We start from the raw sequence: 23,682 nt of genomic DNA on the forward strand, positions 1-23,682 counted from the left end.
CCAGCACCATTTCTATCACTAAGACCATATCTTCCATCTAGTGATTCTTTTTCTTTGTTTTTCCAAATTTCACATTTCAATCACCAGTAGTTACTGATGCATCTTGGAAGTTGGTAAAAATCCTCAATTTCTTCATCTTTGGCATCAGTGGTTGGTGTGTATGTTTGAATAATAGTATTAACTTGTTTACTTTGCAAGTGTATGGCTATTATCTTATCACCGACAGTGTTGTACTTCAGAGTAGATCTTGAAATGTTCTTTTTGACAATGAATGTAATACCATCCCTCTTCAGTTTGTCAATCTCCACACAGTAGGCAATATAATTGTCTGATTCAAAATGGCCAATACCAGTCCATTTCAGCTCACTATGCCTAGGATATTGATCTTTATGTGTTCCATTTCATTTCTGACGACTTCCAATTTTCCTAGATTCATACTTTGTACATTCTGTGTTCTGATTATTAGTGGATGTTTGCAGCTGTTTCTTCTCATTTTGAGTCATACTGCATCAGCAAATGAAAGTCTTGAAAGCTTTACTCCATCACCGTCATTAAGGTCAACTCTACGTTGAGGAAGCGGCTCTTCCTCAGTTGTATTTTGAGTGCCATCCAACCTGAGAGGCTCATCTTCTGGCACTATATCAGACAATGTTCCACTGCTATTCATGAGATTTCACTGGCCAATTTTTTTAGAAGTAGATTGCCAGGTTTTCTTCTAGTCTTTCTCAGTCTGGAAGCTCTGCTGAAACATGTCCAGTATGTATAACCATATTGGTATTTGAAATACTCATCTATGCCTACAAATTTGGAAGACGGCTACCTGGCCAGCCAACTGAAGAGATCCATAGTTTTGCCCATTTAAAAAAAAAGAGATCCAACAGAATGTGTAAATTATCAAACAATATCATTAATATTACATGCAAGTAAAATTTTGCTAAAGAAAATTCAAAACTCATCGCAGCAGTATGTTGACAGGAACTGCCAAAATCCAAGCTGGATTTAAAAGAGGACCTAGAACGAGAGCTATCACTGCTGATATCAGATGGATGTTCGCTGAAAGAAGAGAATACCAGAAAGATGTTTACCTGTGTTTTATTGACTATGCAAAAACATTCATCTGTGTGGATAATAACAAATTATAGATAATCTTGCAAGGAATAGGAATTCTGGTACATTTAATTGTGATCATGTGGAAACTGTACAGAGACCAAAAGGCAGTCCTTCAAACAGAACAAGGGGATACTGAGTGGTTTAAAATCAGGAAAGGTGTGCGTCAGAGTTGTAACATCTCACGATACTTAATCTGTATGCTGAGCAAATAATCCGAGAAGCTGGACTCTATGAAGAAGAACGGGGCAACAGTATTGGAGCAAGACTCATTAACAACCTGCAATATGCGGATGACATAACCTCCAAAGACTACAACCTTCAATATGAATTACATCTTAGCAAAAAGAGAACAAAAACCCTCACAGCTGGATCAATAAGCAATATCATGATGTTGTTGTTGTTGTTAGGTGCCGTTGAGTCGGTTCCAACTCATAGGAACTCTATCCACAACAGAACGAAACACTGCCCAGTCCTGAGCCATCCTTACAATCGTTTTTATGCTTGAGCTCATTGATGCAGCCACTGTGTCAATCCACCTCATTGAGGGTCTTACTCTTTTCCACTGACCCTGTACTCTGCCAAGGTTGCTGTCCTTCTCCAGGGACTAAACCCTCTTGACAACATGTCCAAAGTATGTAAGACTCAGTCTCACCAACCTTGCTTCTAAGAAGCATTCTGGTTGGAGTTGTTCTAAGACAGATTTGTTAGTTCTTTTGGCAGCCCACAGTATATTCAATATTCTTCGCCAACACCACAATTCAAAGGTGTCAATTCTTCTTTGGTCTTCCTTATTCATCGTCCAGCATTCACATGCGTATGATGCGTTTGAAAATACCATGGCTTGGGTCAGGTGCACCTTAGTCTTCAAGGTGACATCTTTGCTTTTCAACACTTTAAAGAGGTCCTTTGCAGCAGATTTACCCAATGCAATGCACCGTTTGATTTCTTGACTGCTGCTTCCATGGCTGTTGATTGTGGATCCAAGTAAAATGAAATCCTTGACAACTTCAATCTTTTCTCCGTTTACCATGATGTTGCTTATTGGTCTAGTTGTGAGGATTTTTGTTTTCTTTATGTTGAGGTGCAATCCATACTGAAGGCTGTGGTCTTTGATCTTCATTAGTAAGTGCTTCAAGTCCTCTTCAGTTTCAGCAAGCAAGGTTGTGTCATCTGTGTAACACAGGTTGTTAATGAGTCTTCCTCCAATCCTGAAGCCCCATTCTTCTTCATATAGTCCAGCTTCTCGTATTATTTGTTCAGCATACAGATTAAATAGGTATGGTGAAAGAATACAACCCTGACGCACACCTCTCCTGACTTTAAACCAATCACTATACCCTTGTTCTGTCCGAACAACTGCCACTTGATCTATGTAAAGTTTCCTCATGAGCACAATTAAGTGTTCTGGAATTCCCATTCTTCGCAATGTTATCCATAATTTGTTAAGATCCACACAGTTGAATGCCTTTGCATAGTCCATAAAACACAGGTAAACATCTTTCTGGTATGTTCTGCTTTCAGCCAGGATTCATCTGACATCAGCAATGATATCTCTGGTTCCACTTCCTCTTCTGAAACCAGCCTGAAATTCTGGCAGTTCCCTGTCGATACACTGCTGCAGCCGTTTGTGAATGATCTTCAGCAAAATTTTGCTTGTATGTGATATTAATGATATTGTTCTGTAATTTCCACATTTGGTTGGATCACCTTTCTTGGGAATAGGCATAAATATGCATCTCTTCCAGTCAGTTGGCTAGGAAGCTGTCTTCCATATTTCTTGGTATAGATGAGTGAACACCTCCACTGCTGCATCTGTTTGTTGAAACATCTCAATTGATATTCCATCAATTCCTGGAGCCTTGTTTTTCACCAGTGCCTTCAGAGCAGCTTGGTCTTCTTCCTTCAGTACCATTGGTTCCTGATCATATGCACCTCTTGAAATGGTTGGACATCGACTAATTCTTCTTGATATAATGACTCTGTGTATTCCTTCCATCTTCTTCTGATGCTTCTGGCGTCATTTAATATTTTCCCCATAGAATCCTTCACTATTGCAACTCGAGGCTTGAATTTTTTCTTCAGTTCTTTCAGCTTGAGAAACACTGAGCGTATTCTTCCCTTTTGGTTTTCCATCTCCAGCTCTTTGCACATGTCATTATAATACTTTACTTTGTCTTCTCGAGACGCCCTTTGAAAATTTCGGTTCTTTTACTTCATCAATTCTTCCTTTAGCTTTAGCTGCTCGAGGTTTGAGGGCAAGTTTGAGTCTCCTCTGACATCCATCTTGGTCTTTTCTTTCTTTCCTGTCTTTTCAATGACCTCTCTTGCTTTCTTCATGTATGATGTCCTTGATCTCATTCCACAGCTCATCTGGTCTTCGTTCACTAGCGTTCAATGCGTCAAATCTATTCTTCAGATGGTGTCAGGTGGGATATACTCAAGGTCATATTTTGGCTCTTGTGGACTTGCACTGATTTTCTTCAGTTTCAGCTTGAACTTGTATATGACCAATTGATGGTCTATTCCACAGTCAGCCCCTGGCCTTGTTCTTACTGATGATATTGAGCTTTTCCATTGTCTGTTTCCACAGATGTAGTCAGTTTGATTTCTGTGTGTTCCATCTGGGAGGTCCATGTGTATAGTCACTGTTTATGTTGGTGAAAGAAGGTATTTACAATCAAGAAGTCTTTGGTCTTGCAAAATTCTATCATTTGATCTCTGGCATTGTGTCTATCACCAAGGCCATATTTGCCAACTACTGATTCTTCTTCTTTGTTTCCAACTTTCTCATTCCAATCGCCAGTAATTATCAATGCATCTTGATTGCGTGCTTGATCAATTTCAGACTGCAGCAGCTGATAAAAATCTTCTATTTCTTCATATTTGGCCCTAGTGGTTGGTGTGTAAATTTGAATAATAGTAGTATTAATTGGTCTTCCTTGTAGGCGTATGGATATTATCCTATCACTGACTGAGTTGTACTTCAGGATAGATCTTGAAAAGTTCTTTTTGACTATGAGTGCAACACCATTCCTCTTCAAGTTGTCATTCCTAGCATAGTAGACTATATGATTGTCCAATTCAAAATGCCCAATACCAGTCCATTTCAGCTCACTAATGCCTAGGATATCGATGTTTATGCATTCCATTTCATTTTTGATGATTTCCAATTTTCCTAGATTCATACTTCATACATTCTAGGATCCGATTATTAATGGATGTTTGCACCTGTTTCTTCTTATTTTGAGTCAGGCCACATCAGCAAATGAAGGTCCCAAAAGCTTTACTCCATCCACGTCATTAAGGTCGGCTCTACTTTGAGGAGGCAGCTCTTCCCCAGTCATCTTTTGAGTGCCTTCCAACCTGGGGGGCTCATCTTCCAGCACTATATCAGACAGTGTTCCGCTGCTATTCATAAGGTTTTCACTGGCTAATACTTTTCAGAAGTAGACTGCTGGGTCCTTCTTCCTAGTCTGTCTTAGTCTGGAAGCTCAGCTGAAACCTCTCCTCCATGAGTGACCCTGTTGGTATCTGAATACCAGTGGCATAGCTTCCAGCATCACAGCAACATACAAGCTCCCACAGTACAACAAACTGACAGACATGGGGAGAACATCATGATAAACTGAGAAAATACTGACGTTTGAGTCAAGAACTTGATTTTACTTAAATCCACAATCAATGCCCATGGAAGCAGCAGTCATGACATCAAACAACATATTGCATTGGGCAAATGTGCTGAAAAAGACCTCTTTAAGGCATTAAAAAGCAAAGATGTCACCTTGAGAATTAAGGTGTGCCTGACCCAACCTATGGTATTTTCAATAGCCTCATATGCATGCAAAAGCTGGACAATGAATAAGGAAGACCAAAGAAGAATTGATGTCTTTGAATTATGGTAAAATTATGGTATTGGTGAAAAATATTGAATATACCATGGTCTGCCAGGAGAACAAACAAATCTGTCTTGGAAGAAGTACAACCGAAATGCTCCTTGGAAGGAAGAATGGCGAGACTTTGTCTCACATACTTTGGACATGTTATAAGGAGAGATCAATATCTGGGGAAGGATATCATGCTTGGTAAAGTAGAGGGTCGTCAAAAAAAGAAGACCCTCAATGAAATGGAGCCCTGGTAGCATAGTCATTAAGAGCTTGACTGCTAACCAAAAGGTTGACCATTCAAATCCACAAGCCACTCCTAGGAAACCCTATGGGACAATTCTACTCCATCCTATAGGGCTGCTATGAGTCAGAATCAACTTGACAGCAACGGGTTTGGTTTTCTGGTTTCCTCAATGAGATGGATTGACAGAATGACTGCACCAATGGGCTCAAACATAGCAATGATTGTGAGGATGGCACGGGACCAGGCAGTCTTTCATTCTCTTGTACATAGAGTTGCTATGAGTTGGAACCAACCTGAGGGCACCTAACAACAACAAGAACCGTGTAGGTTAGAGGGAAAGGCTTAATGAGGACTGAAGTCTCTTTGATTTATACCCGTGTTGCTTAAACTCTCTTTCTTTTCGTGATTACTAACTATCATGTAGGAGCCCTGGTGGTGCAGTGGTTAAGCACTCAGCTGGTAAACAAAAGGTTGGTGGTTCAAACTCACCAGCTACTCTGCATGAGAAAGATGTGACAGTCTACTTCCATAAAGATTTACAGCCTTGTAAACCCTTGCCTACTTTATCCTACAGTGTCACTATGAGTCGGAATCTTCTTGACAGCAGTGGCTTTGGTTTGGTTTTGAACAACGATGTATGGGGGACAGAGGTAGTTAAGTGGTAGAATTCTTGCCGTCCATGTGGGATACCTAGGTTCAACTTCTCGCTAATGCACCTCATGCTCAACCACCACTTTTGTGTCGTTGGAGGTTTGTGTGTTGCTGTGATGCTGAACAGATTTCAGCAGAGCTTCCAGACCAGTCTTCTCTCTCTCTTCTCCAGACCCAGATAGACTAGGAAGAAAAGCTTGGTAATCTACTTTTGAAAATCAGCCAATGACAGTCCTACGGATCACAATGGTCTAACCTGAAACCTATCACTGGGATGGTGAAGGACTGGGCAACATTTCATTCCATTGTGTATGGGGTCACCATGAGTCAGAGGATAACTGGAAGGCAGCTAACAACAACCACTACTACCATGTAGCTGATCATTTTTCCTCTATAATGCACTGCCAGGAAACTTCTACCTAGTTTTCTGGAATAATTATCTCCCTTATTTCATATACCAGGGCTTTAACACTTCTTTTAATGATTTCCTCTTTAAGATACTATATATATTAGTCCCATTAATATTGCACAATTCAGATAAAAATGCTCTGGGATTGTGGATATATTCTTGACTTCATTCTCTTTTACTTAATTTGTCACAGTGGTTTTAGTTGTTACCTATGCAATACCTATGCAATAATATCTCCCAATGTTTTATCTAAAACCTCTGTCTGGAGCCTATATCCTGAATTGTGAGCTTTCAATGGGACATCTCCTACTGGAAGTCCCATATTGTTGTTAGGTGCTGTGGAGTCAGCTCCAACTCATAGGGACCCTATGTATGACAGAATGAAACACTGCCCAGTGCTGTGCCATCCTTACAATCTTTGTTATGTTTAAGTCCATTGTTGCAGTCACTGTGTCAATCCATCTCTTTGAGGGTCTTCCAGGTGTCCCATACCAAACCAAACCTGCTGCCCTTGAGTACATTCCAACTCATGAGGACCCTATACGACAGAGCAGAACTGCACCATAGGGTTTCCAAGGAAAGCCTGGAGGATTTGAACTGCTGACCTTTTGGTTAGCAGCCATAGCTCTGAGGCACTACGCTACCAGGGTCCCATACCAAACAAAACCAAACCCAGTGCCGTCTGGTCAATTCTGACTCATAGCAACCCTATAGGACAGAGTAGAACTTTTCACAGAGTTTCCAAGGAACGCCTGGAGGATTCAAACTGCCGACCTTTTGGTTAGCAGCACCATAGACACTCAAAATTCAGCACCTCCCTTCCCTCAGCCATCCCTTAAATTATCCATCAAAATTAATGGTTGTGCCATTTAAAAGGCAACCAAAGCCAATGTGCCTTTACGCAAGGCATCGTGCTGATGAGGGAGACAACATTTCTTGAGCACCTACCTTGAAGCTTGGCGGTCCTGCACTGCAAGTATTATCTCTGTTTTATAGATATGAAAACTAAGACACAATCTCTCAGCCACACATCCAATCCTTTAACAGATGCTGTGGGCTCTACTTTTAAAGTCCATCTAGATTTCTAGTGTGTCTCACACATTTCTACTATAACCACCTTGGTTCCTGTCAACTTCATGTCCTGCTGTGATTATTGCAAATTTCCTCTAGACAGGTCTACCCTTCTAAAATCCCAACTTCAAAGAGCTTCCAGAGAGAGATTTTCATGTGATTCAGATCATGGCAGCCTCCAACTCAGAACACCCCATTGGATTTCCATCTAACTTACAGTTAAAACAATGATTTGTCTCCAGTTCATCTTGGATCTAGTCTCCAACTGCTCTTTCTCCCATTCACTCTGCTCCATTACACAGGGTCTCCCTGCACCGCTTCAAACACTCCAAGACACTCTTGTCTCAGGGTTCTTGCACTTGCTGTTGCCTCCATCTGGAACATGCTTCCACAAAATCTGCTTGACTTTCTCCCTCATTTCCTTCAGGACCTGGCTCAAATAGGTCTGTATCTAAGAGGCCTTCCCTGAGCATCTTATATACAAATTGTACACTTTTCCCTCTCCTTCTGTCTCCATCTTCCTGTGTTACTTTTTTGTCATGATACATCAACAGCTGACATATATATTAACTTTTTATTTGTTTGTTGTCCAGCTCCCATCATTAGAACATAAGCTTCAAAATCTTATATTTTAGTGATAAAATCTTTTTTGTCTGACACCTGGAAGGTACTCAACGAATATTTGTTTTAAAAAAAAAAGAACAAATAGGAGGCAATTGGCAAAGGAGAGAGTATCCAGGATGGCATGGGATCCAGAAACAATCTCCAATAAGAATTCTCTGGAGGGAGAAGGCAAATTTGGCCTGGAATGGAGGACTAATTGCTAGGATAAGGAAGGAATCAAGAGAACTGGCTTCAACTACTTGGAAGGCTGACATGCGAAGTAGGAGCAGTATTACCCTGCATTTCTCATAAGGTAAAACTGGGACTTCTGGGTAATTACAGGGAGAAATTTTAATTCCGCATTTAAAAGAAGTTTCTAACAACTAACCTTATCCAGTAAAGAAGTTATCAAAGAGAAAAGATTGTTACACTTTTTCTGGATGAGTTTGAAAAAGCTGATACTTGAAATGGTGGTGCTGACATTTGAAATAGGTATTGCTGACTGAGTACAAGCTCCTCAGGTGGACAAAGGGTGTCTGGCAGGCATTTAGAACAAAGAGAATTTTATGAGGACCGTGTCAATGCTGAGGCATGGAGACATGGTTTGTTTGGTGGATATCAATTTGTCCCATGTAGTGGAGGGAAATGGTGGTAGATAAGGCCAGAAACATAAACCAGATGAGTTATGAGTGTCATGACATGGAGTTATGACTTTCATTGCATTCATTCATGCATTCCACATTTAATAAGCACACATTACATCTGCGAGGTCCTAGGGAAACAAAGTCTGAAATATAGAATCTTCATCTTTAAAGAAAGAGAATGGACGTGTATCCAGTGTTTATGGCCTCTGTACATAATAAGTACCCCAAAAAATATTGGATGCCTGAATGCACAAGGCTAGGTTTTTCTAGTTAACTTTTCTAATAATCCTGTGAGACAGACAGTTATACCTATTTTATAGATAAGAAAAACTATGATTTTGAGTAGGTGGTACCATTCTAAGCTCTGTCTGATATCAATTTTTTTTTCTTCTTTTTTTCACTAGGCCCTGTTGGCTCCTTAAACAAGCTTATACTCTAATAGGTATGGGAGTTATAGACAAGTTAACAGATATAAATGCCTTCATAGACCAAGGAAGTACAAAGAGTAGGAGCCTTAAAAGACAAGTGAATATGAACTCTTTAATCTCCTTGAACAAATACTTACCAAGTGCTTAGAATGTGCAGGCATCACCTTGGTATCAACCCCTGGGAAGCAGTGTACACAATGGTTGGTTAAGTGTGTCAGCCTACAAGTGGACAATCTGGAGTTTGAACATCAGTCTTCCGCTTAATTGGCTATGTGATCCTGAGTGTATCATCCAATCTCGTTAAACTCTATTTTCTCATCTTAAAAATGGGGATAAAAAACTTACCTCTCTTATGTTGTTATTGCTGTTGGGTGCCATCAAGTTGATTCTGACTCATAGCTACCCTAAGTACCACAGAACGAAACACTACTCGGTCCTGTGCCATGCTCACAATTGTTGCTATGATTGAGCCCATTGTTGCAGCCACTGTGTAAATCTATCTCACTGAGGATCTTCTTCTTTTCTACTGACCTTGTACTTTACCAGGCATGATGTCCTTCTCCAGGGACTGATCCCTCCTGACATGTCCAATATATGTAAGATGTAGTCTTGCCTTCCTTGCTTCTAAGGAGCAATGTTTGTACTTCTTCCAAGACAGATTTGTTCATTCTTTTGGCAGTCCATGGTACGTTCAATATTCTTTGCCAACACCACAATTCAAAGGCATCAATTCTTCTTTGGTCTTCCTTATTCATTGTCCGGCTTTCTCATGCATATAAGGCAATTGAAAATACCATGGCTTGGGTCAGACACATCCTAGTCTTCAAGGTGACATCTTTGCATTTCAAAACTTAAGAGAGGTCCTTTGCAGCAGAGCTGCCCAATGGAGTGAGTCTTTCGATTTCTTGACTGCTGCTTCCATGGGTGTTGACTGTGGATTTAAGTAAAGTGAAATCCCTGACAACTTCACTATTTTCTCCATTTATCCTTAGGTAGCTTATTGGTCCAGTTGTGAGGATTATTATTATTTTTTTTTTATGTTGAGGTGTAATCCATACTGAAGGCTGTAGTCTTTGATCTTCATCACCAAGTGCTTCAAGTCCTCTTCACTTTCAGCAAACAAGGTTTTGTTGTTAATGATTCTTCCTCCAATTCCAATGCCCCGTTCTTCATATAGTCCAGCTTCTTGGATGATTTACTCAGCATACAGATCAAATAGGTATACTGAAAGGATACAACCCTGACACACATCTTTCCTGACTTTAAACTGCGCAGTATCCCCTTGTTCTGTTCAAATGACTGCCTCTTGATCTATGTACAGTTTCCTCATAAGCACAATTAAGTGTTCTGGAATTCCCATTCTTTGCAATGTTATCCATAATTTATTATGATCCACACAATTGAATGCCTTTGCAAAGTCAATAAAATACAGGTAAACATCCTTCTGGTATTCTCTACTTTCAACCAGGATCCATCTGATATCAGCTATGATATGCCTGGTTCTACATCCTCTTCTGAACCTGGCTTGAATTTCTGGCAGTTTCCTGTTGATAAACTGCTACAACCACTTTTGAATGATCTTCAGCAAAATTTTGCTTGCATGTGATATTAACGACATTTTTTGATAATTTCTGCAATTGATTGGATCACCTTTCTTGGAAATAAATATGAATCTCTTCCAGTCGGTTGGCCAGGTAGCTGTTTTCCAAATTTCTTGATGTAGACGAGTTACCACTTCCAACGCTGCATCCGTTTGTTGAAACATCTTAATTGATATTCCGTCAACTCCTGGAGCCTTGTTTTTTGCCAATGCTGTCAGTGCAGCTTAGACTTCTTCCTTCAGTACCTGATCATATGCTACCTCTTAAAATGGTTGAACGTTGACCAATTCTTTTTGGTATAAAGACTCTGGTATTTCTTCCATCTTCTTTTGATGCTTCTTGCATTGTTTATTATTTTCCCCATAAAATTCTTTACTATTGCAACCCGAGGCTTGGATTTTTTGTTCAGTTCTTTCAGCTTGAGAAATGCTGAGCGTGTTCTTCCCTTTTGGTTTTCTATCTCCTGCTCTTTGCACATGTCATTATAATACTTTGTCTTCTCGAGCCGGCCTTTGAAATCTTCTGCTCAGTTCTTTTACTTCATCATTTCTTCCTTTTGCTTTAGCTGCTTGACGTTCAAAAGCAAGTTTCAGAGTCTCTTCTGACATCCATTTTGGTCTTTGCTTTCTTTCCTGTCTTTTTAATGACCTCTTGCTTTCTTCATGTATGATGTCCTTGATGTAATTCCACAACTCATCTGGTCTTGGGTCATTAGCGTTCAGTGCATCAAATCTTGTAAGAGATCATTATGACAATTAAATAAGTCATGTAGAATAGTCAGCAAAATGTCTGGCACAAAATAAGCACTCAGTAAAACTCAGCCATAGAAAGGTAAAGATAAAGAGGATGGGGATAATCTGGTTCCAGCTGACAAAGCCAAGGGCATGTCTGGCTGGTAAAGTCAGTCAACAAGCTTCTGTTAAGAAACTTTTCAGACAAAAGCTGGGACCTGGTGCTTCACAACCTCAGAGTGAGGAGTGCTATACCTTAGGAAGGTCAAGGAGGCAGGTAAAGCTGCCATTCAGCTCTCAAAGTTATAATACACACGAAGAGTCGGTGTTTTTGTTTTTTGGTGTTTTTTTTTTTTTTTTTTTTCTGTTTGAAAATCTTTTAAATGAACTCTCCTATTTAAGGAATTTCTGTAGCCTTTGCTGGGGGTCCTAATCAGGATGCCTACAAACTTATACCTCTTTGGATATTCATGGAGTCCTGGTGGTGCAGTAGTTAAGAGCTCGACTGCTAACCAAAAGGTCAGCAGTTTGAATTTACCAGCCACTCCTTGGAAACTCTATGAGGCAGTTCTGCTCTGTCCTATAGGATTGCTGTGAGTTGGAAATGACTCGACGGCAATGGTTTTTTTTTTTCGGTTGGGGGAGGTTTTGCTTTGGGGAGCTGGTCTGAATTCAGTGCACGTCCCCGCAGTGCTCTGGACGCCTGCTCTAGTGTTTCAGCCAAGGCAGCCAGAGTGAACCCACCCAAATGCTTTTCATCTACATGTGATTTGGTCAGAGACATCTTGATAATCAGGGGAGACAAAGCAGATTGAAAGCATATGAGAGGTCAGTTTCCCAGTGAGCTCAAACATGCTCTGTTGATAGAAACCACTCGACACAGGACATGAATGGGACTTGGTGCAGGGGGAGGGTTCTTGTTGGGGTCACGTTGTGACAGGGAGGTAGGGGTTTGTTCAAGCCAAGGAGTGTGTCTGAGATGCTAGCCATGAGTAAAGCAGGCTTCAGCACAAATGTCTGTGATGTGGAGCAACCCCACATATTTATATTTCAAAACCAACTTCCTGGGGTGAGGGCTTGGGAATTCACAATATGTTCTTAAGGTCAGGCAATCCTTTGAGGGCTGGTATTCTTCTCTCAGAACTCTTGTCATGGATTGTATTGTGTCTCCAAAAAATATGTGTCAATTTGTTTAGGCCATGATTCCCAGTATTGTGTGGTTATCTCCCATTTTGTGATTATAATTTTATGTTGAAGAGGACTAGGGTGGGATTGTAACACCCTTACTAAGGTCACATTCCTGATTAAATGTAAAGGGAATTTTCTTGGAGTGTGGGAATTTCCTTGGAGTGTTCCTTATCTTACAAGAGACAAAAGGAAAGGGAAGCAAGCAGAGAGGGGGCACCTCATACCACCAAGAAAGAAGCACCAGAAGCAGAGCCCATCCTTTGGACATGAGGTTCCTACATGGAGAAGCTCCTAGTCCAGGGGAAGACTGATGAGAAGGACCATCCTCCAGAGCTGACACAGAGAGAGAAAGCCTTCCCCTGGAGCTAACGCCCTGAATTTGGACTTGTAGCCTAATAGGCTGTGAGAAGATAAGTTTCTCTTTGTTAAAGCTCTCCACTTTTGGTATTTCCGTTATAGCAACTCTACATGACTAAGACAACTCTATAACATTCAGTACGAGGAAATTCAAAGAAAATTACTTATTTTGACTCCTAATTATGAGGTGATAAAAGGGAAGAAGGCCACATTTATTGAGAACCTACTGTGCGTTTTTCTTTAATTCTATTACTGAAGAGGTTACTAAGGTTCAGAATGGAGCAGCAATTAGTCTGTAAAGATCCAAATGTCCTAGAAAGGAGGACCCTGGGCATCAGATGGGAGTAGAGAAGGAAAGAGATCACCGCTTAAGGCACATTCCAAGTTGTGAGTAGGGAACTGGAAGCTGAGCCAGGACATGGACAGCCAGTGAGCAAAGCCTGTTCTAAATCATTTGATGGAGGCTGCTCCAGCTCAGAAGGCTGTTTCAGGTTTCCTTAAGGGTGATTTGGAAGCCACAAAGGACTTTTCAATTGAAATGAGGGAGGAGAGGTCATCCCTGTCCCTTTTACCTTATTCAGCCAAGTCCTTCAGGTCTTGATGTAATAATCACATGCATTTGTTCTTCTAGAAGTAAATCTCCATCACTTGTCCCTATTCTGTTGGGCTGAAAGTAGGTTTGCCATATGAAATACAAGATGCCCAGTTAAATTCGAATTTCAGATAAACAATGAAAATGTTTTTTTGCTATAAGTATAGCCCAAGTGTTACATGGGATGTACTTATACTAAAAAAGTACTCATGTTTATCTGAAATTCATATGTAACTGAGTGCCTGGTATTTTTAATCACTAAATCTGGCAACTTGTTCCACAAGTAACCAGATGACTTCTTATAAGTATTCTCTTGCAGGTAGTGGGAGGTAGCATGGCATAGCACAATCTACAAAATGAGGATAAAGAGAGAATATGCCACCAAAGGGTAGGGGGCTCCCCATCAGTGAGAATTCACTTGGTAGTTCCCATACCTTCCCTATATTCTTAAGTCCTCACTATTTTGTTTCTAGGGGCTAGAAGCATGAACTCTGGGGCAGATTGCTTAGGTTAGCTCTGTAGCTTGCTAGTTGTGTGGCCTTACATTAAGTAATACAACGTCTCCATGCATTTCTAGTTTTCTCATTTATTAAGTGGTGACATCTTAATTATCCAGTGCTGCTATAGCAGAAATATCACAGTTGGATGGCTTTAACAAACAGAAATTTATCTTTTCACAGTTTAGGAGGGTAGGAGTTCAAATTCAGGGTGCTGGCTCTAAGGGAAGGCTTTCTTTCTCTGTTGGCTCTGGAGGGAGGTCTTTGTCTCTTCTGAGCTTCTGCTCCTGGGTGATCTTCATGTGGCTTGGTATCTCTCTTTTCCCATCTCTGCTTCTTTTGCTTGCTTGTTTAATCTCTTTTAGATCTCAAAAAAAAGTTGATTTAAGACACACCTGACACTAATCCTGCCTCATTAACATACCAAAACAACCTACTTCCAAATGGAATTATAACCACAGGCATAGAGGTCAGGATTTACAACTCGTATTTTGGGGGAACACAATCCATTCATAACATTTACCCTTGCCCCCCATTCATGTCCTTGCCATATGCAAAACACATTCACTCTATCACATCATCGCAAAAGTCTTAAATCAACTCCAAGTCCAAAAGCTCATCTTCTAAAGCATCTAAATCAAATACGGTGAGACTTTAGGTATATTCCATTCCAGGGCAAAATTCTTCTCCATCTGTGAACCTGTGAAATCTAGAATACAAGTTATCTGCTTCCAAAGTACAGTGGTAGAACAGGCACAGGGTAGGCATTTTTCCATTACAAATGGGAGAAATTGGAAGGAAAGCAGGGATAACAGGCACTACGCAAGTCCAAATCCCAGCAGAACAAATTACATTAGCTCCCAAGGCCTGAAAATAATCCCCTTTTCTGAGACCATCTGGGCAATGACCCTGCCCTCCAGAGGTGTTGGCCATATCCTCTGGATTCTGGGTGGAGGCTCTTTAGTACTGGGCTTTAGCTCTATCTTCTAGGCCCACTGGGACGGTAACTGTGATCCCTTGGCTTTGGGCAGCCCCATTCTCCTAGTCCATCTGAGTGGTGATCCAATGCCCTTGGCCCTGGCAGGACCTATTCTTCTGCCCCTTGGGCTTGGCAGCCCTGTCCCCTCAGCTTCAGGTGGTAGCCCTATCCCTCTGGCACACCTTAATGGCAGCCCCACATTCTGGAACCAAGTTAGCAAAGATCCAACTCTTAGAAACCTAGAAGGTTGTGGCCCCACTCTTTGAGATATAGGAGATTGTGTCTCTACCCTTTGAAAGTGAGAAAGCCCTGCTTCCTGTGCTCCTTTCCAACAGTTCTGCTGATTTCTGGGCTGCTCCAGGAATGGTCTTTTTCATTTCTTGGAGGACAACAGATGTAGCCCTTTTTGCCTGTTTCCTGCCTGTAGAATTCCATGAGGCAAAGGGCGTTCTTTCCTTTCATTCTTTTTCTATCCCCTTCAGTCTAAGCTGATGAGTTTTCAGCTGCAGTAGTTGGTTAGAGCCAACAGTCACAGGCTTAATGTCTTTAACAAAAGATTGTGTAGCCGCATCCTTGGTAAACATTCTAGGACACGTGTCCTTGGTTTGTACAACAGAATTTTCCAAATCTTTAGGTTTTGTTTTCATTTTGCACAGTTCATTTTTAAGTCCATCTCTTTTCTCTCATATATTACAATAAGTGGCAAGGAGAAACCACACAGAAATTTTAAGATCTTGCTTAGAAACCTCATCAGCCAGATATCCAAGTTCATCACTTACAAGTTTTGCCTTCCACCAGAACATGATTTAGACAAGTTCTTTGCTACTGCATAAAAAGCAACGCAGTTCTTCATTATTCAATGACATATTCGTCATTTTCTTTTAAAGCCTCACCAAAAGCATATCTAACATCCACATTTCTATTAACATTCTGTTGCTGGTGCCATATATATTCTCTAAGATGATAGAAACTTTCTCTATATCTCTTTTCACTACTGAGCTTCCATCAGAATTGCCTTTGATGTCCATAATTCTACCACCGGTCTCTTCAAGACAATCTAGGCTTTTACTAGAGCCCTGGCAGGCTTTTACTATTAAAAAAGAAAAGAAAAGAAAAACTAAACCCATTGCCATAGAGTCAATTCTGACTCCTAGCAATCCTACAGGACAGAGTAGAACTGCCCCATTGGGTTTCCAAGGAGTTGCTGGTGGATTTGAACTGCCGGTCTTTTGGTTAGCAGCCGAGCTCTTAAGCATGGTGCCAAAACTCTTCCAGCCTTTACCCATTACCCAATTCCAAAACCACTTTCACATTTTAGGTATCTGTTAGAGCAGCACCCCGTTCCCAGAAACAAAAGATATTGACTTAAGATGCACCCTGCACTAATCCTGTGTCATTAATGTAACAAAGACAACTCATTCCCAGATGGGATTATAACCAAAGGCATAGAGGTTAGGATTTACAACACATATTTTCAGAGATACAATTCAATCCATAACAGGGACATAAATAAGAATTGCCTCATAAAGTTGTTCTGAAAGTTAAAATTGCTTAGGCCTGTGCTTGGCCCGTGGGCAGAAATAAAAAATGTCAATTATTCTTCTTGCCATTATTACTATTTTTTTTATCATTCACTGTTAAACATACAAAAGGAGCTAGGATGATGAGAATCATGTGGTTACTTCAGAGCTGGGCCAGAATTTTGGGTTTCTAAAGCCTTCACAAATAATCCAAGAAGCTGGACTATTTGAAGAAGAACAGGGCATTAGGATTAGAGGAAAACTCATTAATAACCTGCGTTATGCAGGTGGCATAACCTTGCTTGCTGAAAGTGAAGAGAACTTGAAGCACTTGCTGATGAAGATCAAAGACCAAAGCCTTCAGTAAGGATTACACCTCAGCATAACGAAAACCAAAACCAAACCCAGTGCTGTTGAGTTGATTCCGACTCATAGTGACCCTGTAGGACAGAGTTGAACTGCCCCATAGAGCTTCCAAGGAGCGCCAGGTGGATTCGAACTGCCGACCCTTTGGTTAACAGCTGTAGCACTTAACCACTACGCCACCAGGGTAGAAAACAAAAATCCTCACAACTGGACCAATAAGCAACATTGTGATAAACAAAGAAAAGATTGAAGTTGTGAAGAATTTTATTTTACTTGGATCCACAATCAACAGCCATGGAAGCAGCAGTCAAGAAATCAAAAGACTCATTGCATTAGGCAACCCTGCTGCAAAGGACCTCTTTAACGTGTTGAAAAGGAAGGATGTCACCTTGAAGAGTAAGGTGTGCCTGACCCAAGCCATGGTATTTTCAATCATACCTTATGCATGCAAAACCTGGGCAACGAATAAGGAAGACAGAAGAAAAACTGACACCTTTGAATTGTGGTGTTGGCAAAGAATATTGACTATACTATGGACTGCCCAAATAATGAACAAATCTGTTTTGGAAGAAGTACAACCAGAATGCTCCTTAGAATCAAGGATGGCGAGACTGTGTCTTACATTATTTGGACGTGTTGTAGGGAGGGATCAGTCCCTGGAGAAGGACATCATGCTTGCTAAGGTACAGGGTCAGCGGAAAAGAGGAAGACCCTCAATGAGATAGAATGACAAAGTGGCTGCGACAATGGGCTCAAGCATAACAACGATTGTGAGCATGGCACAGGACCAGTGTTTCGTTCTGTGGTAAATAGGGTCACCATGAATCTGAACCAACTCTATAACACATAACGACAACAACAACAAAGCCTTCACGGAATCACTGCAGTTCAGATAAGAAGACTTCAGGAACTTGTAGTGTAATCCTCTTGTTCAAAATATGAAGAGAAAACTCAAACCAGAGAGTCCAAGTGATTGGCTCTAAACCTTACAGATTGCTGAGGGCAAGATCTCGGGGGTAAAAAGACAGATATAGATAAAAGGACCCAAAGGAATTGAGCTAGTGGCAGAGAGTCTTTTGCTAGAACTCAGTAATTTAGAACCCAGAATGAAAAGATTTTAGAGCCACCAGGAATGGCCAAAGCAGAATCTACAGCAGGGCCAGACTAAGGCAAAGACTGACAGAGGAGCCCAACATTTTGTGGGTTCTATCCCCGGTTTTTTCCCTACGAGTCTTTGGGCAAGTCCTTATCTTCTCTGGCCTTCGGTTTCCCATTTGTAAAACAGAGATAATCATCTTAGCTCTGCCTGCTTCCTAGGGCTGTTGCAAAACCTTTAGACGGAATGACACACCAGCTGCCTTCCAGGAACTCACTACCCCACTTTGCCTCTGCAGCCTCTCCCCAGCTCATCCGAGTACTGTCTTCCTCCGTGTCCTTGGCTTCCTGTCCTCAAAGGCGTGGGATATTTGGGCCCCAAATGACCCATGAACAGTAGATTCCATCACATGGGGTGAGGGTGGGGATGACTTGTCTTGCTTGGCTGGCCTGCATTGCCCATGGGCCTAGATTCAAGCCTCACAAAGAAGGTCTCGAAGTTCAGCTTTCAACGAACACTTTTTTAAATTAAGCAGAGTGACCTTGCTAAAAAGCTAAGTCTAATCTTGACATTCACCAGCCTAACACTTTTCTACAGGTATTATACTAGCCCCCACCCCCTCTGCCATTTCTCATCCATTACACAGACCTTTGAACCCTAGCTTCTCTGTGCCCAGTTACCCCTGTTCAAACCCGTTCTTTACATAATCACTGAGAGACACTTCTAAATAAAAATCTAAGCAGGACACCTCTTTGCTTAAAACCTACCATCCACTGTAGAAGTTCTTTATTTGAAGGTCATGCACAGGCTTCAGGGAATTCATGAACGCTCTGAAACGTATACTCTAGCTCTGTTTGTGTGCACATTAGCTGTCCATCAGGCTTTCAGAGGAATCTGCGACAATTTCCCCCACTCCCCCAAAACGTTACAAACCTTTGCTCTGTAAGATCAAGTCCAAACTCCTTAACATCAAGGACATACGAAGCTTTTATGACATAGCTTTTAACTACACAAGCTTTGTTTTGGAGTCTCTCAGCCACGATTGCTCAAACATATCTTGTTATTTCTCACCTCCTAGCTTTTGCTGAAGCTGTGCCCTCTGCTTTGAATACCTTCCTCTTCCTACCCTTCCTTCTAAACTGTCACTTGGCTAACTCCTATTTAACCATTACAACTCAATACAAGGTTTTCGTTCAGAAAGATTTCTCTGATCCTTCCCTCCACCCCCAAACTATGGAGGTGTCTCTCCCAGGGCTCCCACAATGAAGACCTATCACCTCTCCGGAACCACATGGTTCACATTGTGCTCATGTGAGCTGAAAGCCCTTTGAGAACAAGACTATGTCTCACTCATCCTTACCTTCCTCTGTTTCCCTAAAGCAGCGGTTCTGGGGACCAGCAGCATCAGCATGACCTGGGGACTTGTTAGAAATGCAGATTCTCAGGCTCCACCTCACACCTACTGAGTCAGAAACTCTGGGGGTGGGATCAGCGATATGTGCTTCAACACCGCCTCCAGGTGATTCCAATGCTCATTTAAGTTAGAGAACCACTGACCTAGGGAGGCTTCCTTTTTTTTTTTTCTCATTCATTTTTTAAATTGCGGTGAAATATATGTAACATAAGGTTGCCAATTTAACCATTTTTACGCTTACAATTCAGCGACTTTAATTAGTTCATCATGTTGTGTAATCATCACCATTATCTGTCCCCAAATTTTTCATCACCCTTAACAGAAACCCAGTACCTCAAAAGCAACACTTCCCCATTTTCGCCTCCCATTTGCCCCTGTTGTTGTTGTGTGCCACTGAGTCGATTCTGACTCATAGTGACCCTATATGACAGAGAAGGGTTTCTTTTCTAGGCTGCAATCCAGTGGTTAAGAGACTGATTGCTAACAAAAAAGTCTGCAGTTCGAATCCACCAGTTGTTCCTTGGAAACCCTATGGGGCAGTTCTACTGTCTTCTATAGGGTTGCTGTGAGTGGGAATCGACTAGATAGCAATGGGTTTGGTTTTGCCTTAGTTTAATCTTTACAGGAGCGGATCGCCAGGTCGCTTTCCCATGGATCCGCTGGAAGGGTTCAAACTGCTGACCTACCAGTTAGCAGCCTAGAGTTTAACCGTTGGATCACCAGGGCTCCTCACCTGCTCCTGCTAACCACTAATAAACTTTGCTATCTATTCATTTGCCTATTCTAGATGGTTCATATAAGTGGGATTATACATGTTCTTTTGTGTCTGATTTTTTTCACTCAGCATAGTGTTTTCAAAATTCATCCATGTCATAGCATATGTCAGAACTCTATTTCTTTTTAAGGCTGAATAATAAGCTCCCCTAAATCTTGCCTGGTATATCGCAATAGTCTCCTAACTGGGCTTCTAGTTGTCTTGCCTGCAGGGATGAATTATCCAATAGGTAAGGTAAGCACGCTTCTTACCTTGCTTACCAGGTCATCTATAGTGAACAAATCCACATTTTTCTACCACGTCAAAGATTCGGCTTCTAGGTAAGTCTGGCATCTGTCTCTCTCCCAACCTCACAGCACCTTCCTACAGAATCAAAGCCTCTTTTTGAATTTACAATCCCTGACAAGAATGGATTACCCAGTAAGCAAGGTAAACACGGGTTCACACATCACCACGTGAAATTGGTCACTACAGATTAGTAAGCAAGCACAAGTAAGCCCGTGCTTACCTTGCCTGCTAGATAATTTGCCCTTGTTTGCCTGTCACCTTCCAAACTATTTTCCACACTAAAGCCAGAATTATCCTTTTATAGCATGAATCTGATCACGTAAGGGCCCTGCTCCAAAGCCTTCCATTGCTTCCCTTTGCACTTAGAATTAAATCCAGGTCCCTCACGAGAGCCTATAAGGCCCTGCATGACCGGTCCTGCTTTTTTCTCCAGCCTCACCTCACGTCTCTCCTCTATTAATTCTTACCACCAGGCATGCTGGCTTGCTTCCAGATTCTGACCACCTATCCTTTCCCTGCCTCAGCCTGGGCACTGGGTGGGGGAGAAGGACATGCATGAATCAACTTCCCTGGCCTAGAGGAGGGCCAGTCAAGTAGAGGAGATGGATATGGTCACAAATAAACATACAGATTACAGGAAGCAAAGTAATAGAGCCATGCATGCATGGAGTCCAGCAGCAGCAAAGATTAATTATATTTTGGGACTTCTCTTCAGCAGCGATTTTCAACTCTGTTTCTAAAGTCTGACGGTGTAGGTTTTCTCATTGGAACATTCTAACACCAGTCATTTTGTTGCTTGGAGCCTCAGCACCCACATCTGTAAAGCAGGGATGATGCCCACCAAGCAAGGGCATTGGAACAAGTGTACGAGTGTTTGCAAACATGCTGAGCACAGGCCAGGTCTGGAGTAGGAGCTTGACTGGTGCCAGGTTTTCTTCTTTATTTCTGAGGCAAATTCAAGTTTTGATGTTGAGGGGACCTGTCCTTTCTGAGCTTCAGTGGGAAACAAAGCATATCCTCAAAAAAAGAAAATGAGTGAGTGAGTAGGTTTTAGATTAGGCCTAAGGAGAAGGGAACGCTCCCCTCCACGCTTGAGAAATCTCCCTCTCTCAGTGGGTGTGGCAGTGAATGTGAAAGTGGAAGCGTCCCTCCTGTGCCCGCCCGCATTTACCAGAAGGGGCAGTGGGGCTTGCAAAGGTCTTACAGAAAAAGCAGCAGCTGGACAGGAGTCAGGGCTGCAGGTTCTGGGAAGTCGGGGACTTCAGGGACAGCGGCTGACAGGCCCCAGTGTTCACAAATCCTGGGAACACCTGCATCCAGACTGTGTCAGACACAGCAAGCTGCGGGGGCTATTGGCATAAGTCCTCTGGAGCTGGAAAGCTCCTCCAGAGAAAGCCAAACCCACTCCTTCAGGGCTCAGGGCTCAGGGCTCAGGGCTCAGGGCTCAGGGCTCAGGGCTCAGGGCTCAGGGCTCAGGGATCCTAGAGCTTTGGACCAACAGCCTACCTATGGTCCCTGGGAGCAGTCGGAAGACAGAGCAGACTGGGTGGGTTAGATATTCATTCATTCATTTACTCATTCCCAATTTCCTCAATTGTGAAATGGGTAAAGGAATTCCTTCTCAGCCTACTTGGAATGTATGTATTGGGCAAGAGTGAGGGAAGGGTTTCTATGGAGATCAAATGAAATAAACTGAATCATTCGTTTATATAATGAACACAAACTAAGCACTTGTTGGGTGCTCTTGAGCTGATTTCAACTCATAATGACCCCGTGTGACAGAATAAAATTGCCCCATAGGGTTTTCTAGGCTGTAATCTTTATGGGAACAGGTCAGAACACCAGGTCTTTCTCCCTCAGAGCCCAAGGGTATTTGAATCACCAACATTTCGGTTAGCAGCTGAGTGCCTAATCATTGCATCGCTAGGGATCCTTAACTAAGCACTTACTTTAATAAAAATAATAACTAATTTTACTGAGTGCCTAATAAGTGCCAGGCACCATGCTAAATATTTGACATACATCACCTTGTTTAATCCTTATAAACACCCTCTGAGGTAGATGCTATTATTCCCATTTACAAAATGAGGAAACAGACTCAGAGATATGTCTTGCCCAGATCACACAGCAGAAATAGTGGTGCTGGGATCTGAGCACTCTCAGGCTGCTGATTGATCCCGTGCTTACCACCATCATGTCAAATGGCAACTGAGTCTAATCTTCTGAACTAGATTGTATATGTGTGTGTGTCGTGCAGGGGAGTCTTCAAGGTCATAAATTATCTTCCATTAACCTCTGAATCTGTAATGCTTAGTACACAACCCAGCATGTCATAACTGGTCACTAGACAGGGGTGGGCCACTTGCCTACCTATAAAAAACAAGGTGAAATGAAGCAGTCTGGTGGGGCAAATACCTTAAGTAAACCAACAGCAAGTGAAGCTCCATGACAGAGGTGTGTTGGAAGGGCTCCCTGGGGTTTGTTCTGGTTCAGTGTGTACCCACTAGCATCCTGGTAGCCAACCAATGATGACTGTCATGAAACATGATGTTTTTAGGAGGGTTTGGTGCAAATGGTTAACTCATTCGTAACTAACTGAGAGAACGGTCATTTGAGTCTACCCAAAGGTGCCTCAGAAGAAAGGTCTGGGCAATCTACTTCCCAAAAATCAGCCATTAAAACCCTATGAAGCACAGTTCTACTCTGGCACACATAGTGTCTCCATAAATTGGAGTCGACTACAAGACAACTGGTTATTTTTCTTTCTTTCTTTCTTCTCTCGTGACCTTTGGCAACTGGTTTGGTTTTGAATTTTTGTTTGCAAAGATGCAGGTGCAGAAGACCCAAAAAGGAGAGTATAAGAGCTTGAGGATCAGTAGCTGCTGAACTGTTGCCACAAGGAAAAGGAGAGTCCTGCAGAGTTGGCCCCTTAGGAGGAGCCATGAAGGGAATGGCCAGCTCTTGTGACATTGGAAGGAAAGAGTCAGAGGACACATATCCAGCCTTCCTCTTCTCCCTCCTCTGGTCTCCTTCTGAGGTTCCCAGTTGGCCCAAACTAACATGACCTCACTGGCTGGAATACACAGGAATCAAATTGACTACATCTGTGGAAAGAGATGATGGAGAAGCTCAATATTATCAGTCAGAGCCAGGCGAGGGGCTGACTACAGAAAACACTATCACTTGCTCATATGCAAGTTCAAGGTGAAGCTGAAGAAAATTAAAACAAGTTCA

The sequence above is a fragment of the Loxodonta africana genome, chromosome 3, assembly GCF_030014295.1.
Source record: "Loxodonta africana isolate mLoxAfr1 chromosome 3, mLoxAfr1.hap2, whole genome shotgun sequence".
NCBI lineage: Eukaryota > Metazoa > Chordata > Mammalia > Proboscidea > Elephantidae > Loxodonta > Loxodonta africana.